Source organism: Oreochromis niloticus, linkage group LG3, assembly GCF_001858045.2.
Source record: "Oreochromis niloticus isolate F11D_XX linkage group LG3, O_niloticus_UMD_NMBU, whole genome shotgun sequence".
Classification (NCBI taxonomy): Eukaryota; Metazoa; Chordata; class Actinopteri; order Cichliformes; family Cichlidae; genus Oreochromis; species Oreochromis niloticus.
The window spans coordinates 57,195,952-57,203,137 of NC_031967.2; the positions used below are offsets into that span (position 1 = coordinate 57,195,952).

Consider the following 7,186-nt stretch of genomic DNA (forward strand, 5'->3'; position numbering starts at 1 on the left):
CATGTTCCTCCGCGTAGCTGATGGCCTTCAGTTTAAACTGTGCTTCGTAAGCGTGTCTCTTTGCCATTTTCAAGGTTGTTAAAACAACGATGTTCTGCATAACGCACATACCTGTTCTTTTATACAGGTATGTGCGATCGTATATACCGGTACAGTCAACGCCCACACTTCACCCTTTAGCGTTCTCATGGTGTTCTCTACTACGTCCTCATTACAACACACAGGGCGCACTGCACTATAGGGCGCGCCGTACTTTTTGAAGAAAATCTAAGACTTTTAAGTGCACCTTATGGTCGTGAAAATACGGTAAACATGCTGAAACGAACAGGCATGTTATCGATAAACACATCTTAAATGCTGGAGTAATTGTGCAAAGTCCATGTAGAAGTCAAACATCCCCCTCTTGTGGCATTTGAATCAACGTTCCACTCTGTCCTCAGTCTGTCTCTGCACAGCTGAAAGATTTTTTTTAAAGACATACCGTAAAAATGCCTTTGAACCAATAGAAAGCTGGTGCTCAGAGGAAGAGGGCGGGCTTTACTTGGTGTCAGTGAGAGAAATGAAAAAAAGCTGAAATGAGTGAGAAGGACGATGAAGGAAACATCTGTGCTGTGTCTGCTCTGTAAGTAGAATCTCTGTGTTTGTTTGAATTCTTGTACTTTGACTGTCTGCTCTCCTGATAACTGATGATGGAGGAGAAGACATGAAAAACAAATCAGGCTGAATTCAAGTTCAAAACACCACGAGGACCAACTGCAGGTCTGAACTGACTCTTTATCTTTGCTCAGGAGTCGAGGAAACACAGCAGGCAGTGAAAAGCTCAAATCATTCACTCATTATATCAACACAGCTGCACAGTGGACACATGAATTTATTATCTTATTTAAATGCAGTGGATATTTTGCGCATGATCATTTAAGTGCAGCTTTTTGGATAAAAACTTGTTTGAAGACTTACTCTTCTACCAGCTTGTTTTTTTTTTTTTTTTTACATGAAAATGAGCAGATATATCAGAGAGAGTCTAGTTTGTGTGTTTGTCAGCTGTTTGTGTGGAGTTGTTCTTTGTGTTCACCTCAAATCAACCTGAGTGTCATTTCTCTTTAGTTCTGATCTCACTGCTGAGCTGCACAACAAACCAAGGTCAGTAACCTTCTTCTGTCACAGTTTAAACCTGAGAAATGCTCACTGATATGACCTGATTGAATTCATGGTTCACAATGGAGCTCACATAAAAAACTGAATGAAATTATTTATTTAACAAAACACCTTTTACGTCATTCTGTTGTTTTTGACAAAAGTACAACAGATCATCAGTTTTTCATTGTAACCCTCACAGCTCGTCTGACTGTGAGTCCCAGCAGCTCTCAGTTCTTTAAAGGAGACTTTGTGTCTCTGAGCTGTGAGGAGGACGACAGCTCTGCTGGATGGACTCTGAGGAGAAACACAAGCAAACAACAGAGGACTCAGTGTGGAGATGGGTGGGGAAAACCAGCTGGTTCTTCCTGTAACAACAATGTTTTCCTATCAGACAGTGGAGTTTACTGGTGTGAGTCCAGAGAGGGTCCCATCAGTAACATGGTTAACCTGACAGTCACTGGTAAGCTGAGTGTGTGGAGTTAGTGTTGATGAAGCTGTGTGTAAATGGATGAAATGCTGTAGTTTGTCTCTGTGTTGAGGTGGATCAGTGATCCTGCAGAGTCCTGTCCTCCCTGTGATGGAGGGAGATGACGTCACTCTGCTCTGTAAAACAAAGACCACTCCCTCCAACCTCCCAGCTGCTTTCTATAAAGATGGCTCCCTCATCAGGAAGCAGCCTACAGGTCACATGACCATCCAGCATGTTTCCAGGTCTGATGAAGGCCTCTACAAGTGTGACATCAGCGGTCATGGAGAGTCTCCATCCAGCTGGATCACTGTCACAGGTGACACACTCACCTGTCTGTGTTTCTGCAGCTTTCAACATTCACAATGTGACGACAACTTAATGACTGTGTTTGCTTTATTTTAGACAAACACACCACCACACCTCCACCTACATCCACACCTCCACCTACATCCACCTCTCCTCCTGGGTCCACCTCCATCAGTCTTCCTCCATCACTCTCTCCTGCTGTTCTCTCTGTGCTTTTATGTGTTGGATCAGTGTGTGTTGTGTTTCTACTGGTGTTACTGGTTCTACTGGTGATACAATGTGTTCACAGGAAACCTGAAGGTGAGACTCAGAGTTTAGCAGAAGAAGTTCACTATGATCACAGTAGCAACTTTTCTCTGATGGTGGTCAGATGTGGTGTAGAGACAATGAAAGAATAATTTCAGGATGGTTTAAGATATTTTACTCCTGCGTGTGTCGCTCTCCCATGCTACAGTTAGACAAAGGACACTTTTTCCACGTTACATATATATTCTCAGCATCACCATAGTCAACACCACATACTGTATTGATCTACTTTTACTGGTGCCCCGCTTCAGACTACATGGCATCATGGTCCACTACCTTTCCAGTTCAAATCACAAAGTAGTGTACACGTCTGCTTCCACATTGAACACTGTTCATTAGATGCTTTTAATGAGTATAGAAGCCAGAACCATATGTTGAGCTTCGGCTTTTAATTTGTTTCATCTTATAGGTTGAGAGGAAAATCATACCATCTCTGTTTAGATGTTTAATTTACATCATTATTCATTTTGGATCATTTCAGCAGATCAAGGAAAAGCTGGGGGAGATTATATCATCACTCTTGTCATGTACAACGCTGTCAACACACCAAATCATCTACGGCAGCCAATCAGGAGAAACAAAGGTAGTGTTGTGGGGTTTTTTTTCATGGCAGGTTTTAGGTTCATTCCAAGTTATTGTAAGTAAACATGTTTTTCAGTGTTGTTAATTTTTGTTGGATTACTGTCTTCATAAAAGGAGCTAAACTCAGTCTGTGGGGATTGACTCACATTTGGAGGCACAAGTGGATATTAGAAGAACTGCAGCTGTTGGCACTCAGTTTTTCGAGTTTTGAAGTTTATGCTTGATGCTCAGAGTTTCGAGGACCTTGTGGCGACTGTTGAATTAGTGCTGTATGAAAATAACTGAGCTGAAACCTCACACAGATGAAGGAGATGCATTGCTAAGATGGATGCTGAGTTGTTAGAGTTTTTTCGGAAGGTGCAGTTTTAATTTGGGATCAGTCTCGGAGTGAAATCATAACAAGATGATGTAACAGCAACATTGTGAGCATAGTTTGGACTATGAAAGCATTTTTCTCTGACTCTTTTCTTTAAACTGATTTTTGAATTCAATGTAATTTTATTTATACAGCATCAAATCACAGCAACAGTTGCCTCAATGTGCTGTTTAGTGAAAAAATAGAATCAGATTTATGAAGACTGTTGCTGACTTTGATGTACAGTGGTCCCTCATTTTTCGTGGGAGTTACGTTCTAAAAATAACCTGCAATAGGTGAAATCCACAAAGTAGCCAACTTGGTTTAACAATTATTATAAATGTTTTAAGGCTGTAAAAACCCCTCACTATACACTTTATACACTTTTCTCAGACAGGCATCAACCTTTTCACACTTTTCGCTCCTGTTTAAACACTCTCAAAGTTCAAACCTTTGTAAAAAAAAAGAAGTCCAGTATTATAGAATGAAACCAAAGATCAAACCCTGTTTTCAGGTCCAGGACATGGGAATAGAGCGACTGCGAGATAATTCAACAGTAATGAATCAATGGTACGAAAGTAGAGGAAGCAAAAAGAATGAGTTGAGAAAAGTTTGACTTATCTGACGGTTTTGTTTCGCTTATCCGCCTTATAATCCGGAAAATACGGCAACTTCTACTTTACTTTAGCATGTCCAGAAGTCCAACTTTTTGTGTGATAGTTTCTTCCTCTACATTTTGGGTACAACTGCAGGTGCCTTTGACGGTGCAAAACGTTTTGCCGACATACACAATGTGCTGCAAAAAAAAAAAAAAAGCATGCAAAATTGCACAGTGAGGTTGCGAAAGGTGAACTTCGTTATAGTGAAGGACCACTGCATTTTAGACATGATCAGAAGTGTAAATATGTGGCTTGTAGAAGCAAAACATTCCTGGTTTGTTTGATACGATTTGCTCCAGCCTCCTGAATAAGCAGAAGAGACTGGATGGAAAACCTATAATAACAACATTTATGTTTACAGTTTTGTGTACTTTGTCTAAAATTTGGTGAGCTTAGTCGGATGTATCCTATGGTTTTTTACACTGTGTTTACTGAGTGTTGTTCACTGTGAGCTGGAGTGTGTGTTTGTGGTCTGTGGTTAACTGAAACTAATAGCTCTGCAGTCGTCCAGCATCCTGTTTCTGATAGAAAGGAAACACTTCAGCTGTCTCGAACTCAGTCTGAGAGATTTGAAAAGACAAAGGTCAGAAAAAATGTCCTCATGATCCAAACCATGCCAATAATGCACATTGGAACATCAATTTCTTGAATACTCTCAGTGCAACTTACCATAAATATACACTGTCATCACTTTCAGATTATCTGTATGTTCAAGCACAGAGTCAAGAGTGTGAAGGAGATACTGTGACACCTGCTGTCACTTTGATTTCCACAAAGCAGCAAAAATAGATTCACAGTGATTTCTGTTACCTCTTATGTTATCAGCTGGATTTAAAGAACAAATTTACAGTTAACATGAGACGTTTAAAGAGAAAGACTGAACAGACCAAAGATTCTGAACTGTGTTTTCAGCCTGTCAAACTGTCCTTCAGAGCAATTAATCATTTTTAAAGTTCCACATGTAAAACCACAGCAGCTACTTCCTGCTGTTGTCTCCTTTTATGTCTGATAAAACTTCTCACTGCAGTGTGTGCTGGGTGGGTTAATAAAAGTCTTCAGGCTGTGAGAAAGTGTTTGCTTTGTGCTCTGTGGTGCAGTATCTGCACTGAAACATGATGGCAGTTTTGTGGTCGTCCACTTTGTTTTTCTCAGAAATACCCCCCAGTTCTATGTGGTCAAAAGCAGGCATTCAGAGGAGGAAACTCTGAAAAGCTGCTTTGGTTTCTCAAGATTATCTCTTAATGTCTTCTTAATACTGCAGAAATGAAGATCAATAAATGCTTTGTTAAAAATGTGCAATAATATAACAATATTCTTGCAGTTGTCGTACATGCACTAATGTAATTGTATTCTATTGTACAGAGACTGATTTAGCTGACTCAGCATTGAGAACTGAAGACGTCAGTTATGGACAAACAGCCATCAGGACAAGGAGGTCCAGGTACAGCTGCTCTTTATCTTTGATTTTGTACAGAGACAAGCTAACTGCTCACTTTGTTTCCAGCCATCATGCTAAGCTAACAAAACCACATCAATAGTCAAGCTCAGGGCTCAGACTTGTGAACGATATCAAGCCTTTTATCTCTCTGTCAGAAGTAAACTGTCAAAACATAAATTTGATTAAAGATTCTCTTGATACCGTGTAACAACACCAATATAAACTTTTAGTCCATGCAGAACTGGGCGTGAGTGTATATACATGTGTGTATATGTGTAGTAGAGGCAACAGTAGCTTATGTTAGTTAAGCACTGTTGAGTTTTCCAGAAGTCTTGATACAGAAATGTATGTTTAGTTTTGTTAATACTTATTAACCAAAACTGGGAAATGTGCAACAATTAATAACACATTGAAACAGACTCGTCAGGTAACAGAATGACATTCATAAGACTGCTTAGACTATCGTATGGATGCTACCCACAACATGGAGTAACAACAACAACAACAACAACAAGAAGTTGATAATTCTTGTTTCCATTATTAAATTGGTTCTGTTCAGCTTTTTTTCAGTGGTAGATCTTCATGCTAAACATAGCCATAGTTTCTAATTTTGATGTGGTTGTGTGTACAAATGATCACTGTGATTCAAAAGCTCAAACTGCAGACGGCATTAAATATTCAGTTTATCAAAGCTTTTACACTCTTTTTTTTAATGACGTTAAAGAGAAGGGATGTCCTTCAGTATGGTAATCTCAGGCACAGAGGCCTCTCCCAAATGCTGTTCAAACCTTCTGTTAGTGAGGGGCAGCCAGTCAGAAGAAAGAAGTTTTAAAGGAACTAAAACTATTTGTTTCAGACAGAGGATGAACTGAGGTGCTGCACTGAGGCCCAGAATGATTATTTTAAACTGTGTGTTTGTGTTCAGACTTTAAATCAGAACCTGACATTGACGGAATTTAAGTCCACCAGTCCAACCAGTGCAATCCTGCTGCTGTTCTCCATCTGATGCCCCCAACACTTCAGACCAGAGTACAACATTCACATGCATAGATTTCTCCTTCTTTAACTTGAGTTTTAAAAGTGTATTTCCTTGTAAAATAAGCACAGGTAGAATAAATGTGTAATCTTTTTTATGTCTGCAATAAGTAAACTTATTTGATTGTTTGACCCTGCTGTTGTTCCTGTAGCAGGGATATGGTTTCTAAATAAACCTTTGTCAACACGTGTGTTTGTTATGTGGTTCGATGTTTTTTCCCGAGATGTTGAGTAGAAGATTTGAGTAGTTACGGTTTGGTTGTGCTGAATCAATACACTCCTCTCTTAATTGCTAAAAGCAAAGAAAAATATTTAAATTGCAGGAATATTAAACAGTGTAAACAGAACAGAAAAACTTGATTAGTATTTGATTAGCCTGTGTTTGAGACTGAAAAGTTTATTTTGAATTTGTTTGTTATTTTTTAACTAATGTTATTTTTAAGTAATCATGACTGTGAATATACCTGATGCTGACAATAGAAAATCATTGTTTATTGTTCCTTAATCTGGGAAACACATGACATCACACTCAGTTTGAGTTAAAAAACAAAGAGCTGAAGAGTTTTAGTGACTGATAAACTACAAATCCATGAACAAGTGACCTCCTGGACCAGCTCAGAGCTGCTCTTGTTAAACAGGAGTGCAAAGGTTGTTACCATCTTCTGGTGAAACTTGGTGTTATGCTTTATCAATGTTGAAGTGCACAAACCTGCTTTAACAGGTGTAAAAAAGAAAATTTATGGAAATTTAATGGAAATGAAAATAAATAAAATACAGGCGCCTTGTAAACACAATAATGAGAAAGACAGATAATGAGAGTGACCTTTGACTTCATACTGAAGACAAAGAGAAATGCTGTTTAATTTAACAGGCAGATCTCGTAAACAGGACAAAACGAG

General features: G+C 39.0%; 1 long non-coding RNA gene across 2 annotated transcripts; it reads left to right on the top strand.

The window, feature by feature from the left end:
- Positions 1 to 2,178: 2,178 nt before the first annotated feature.
- Positions 2,179 to 6,474, top strand: LOC102076101 (uncharacterized). Of its 2 annotated transcripts, none has more exons than XR_267565.2 (4): positions 2,179 to 2,212; positions 2,700 to 2,801; positions 5,177 to 5,255; positions 6,178 to 6,474. It is a non-coding gene; the product is annotated as an uncharacterized LOC102076101 (long non-coding RNA). The 2 variants fall into 2 exon arrangements; XR_267566.3 differs by having other exon boundaries at positions 2,703 to 2,801.
- Positions 6,475 to 7,186: the final 712 nt, after the last annotated feature.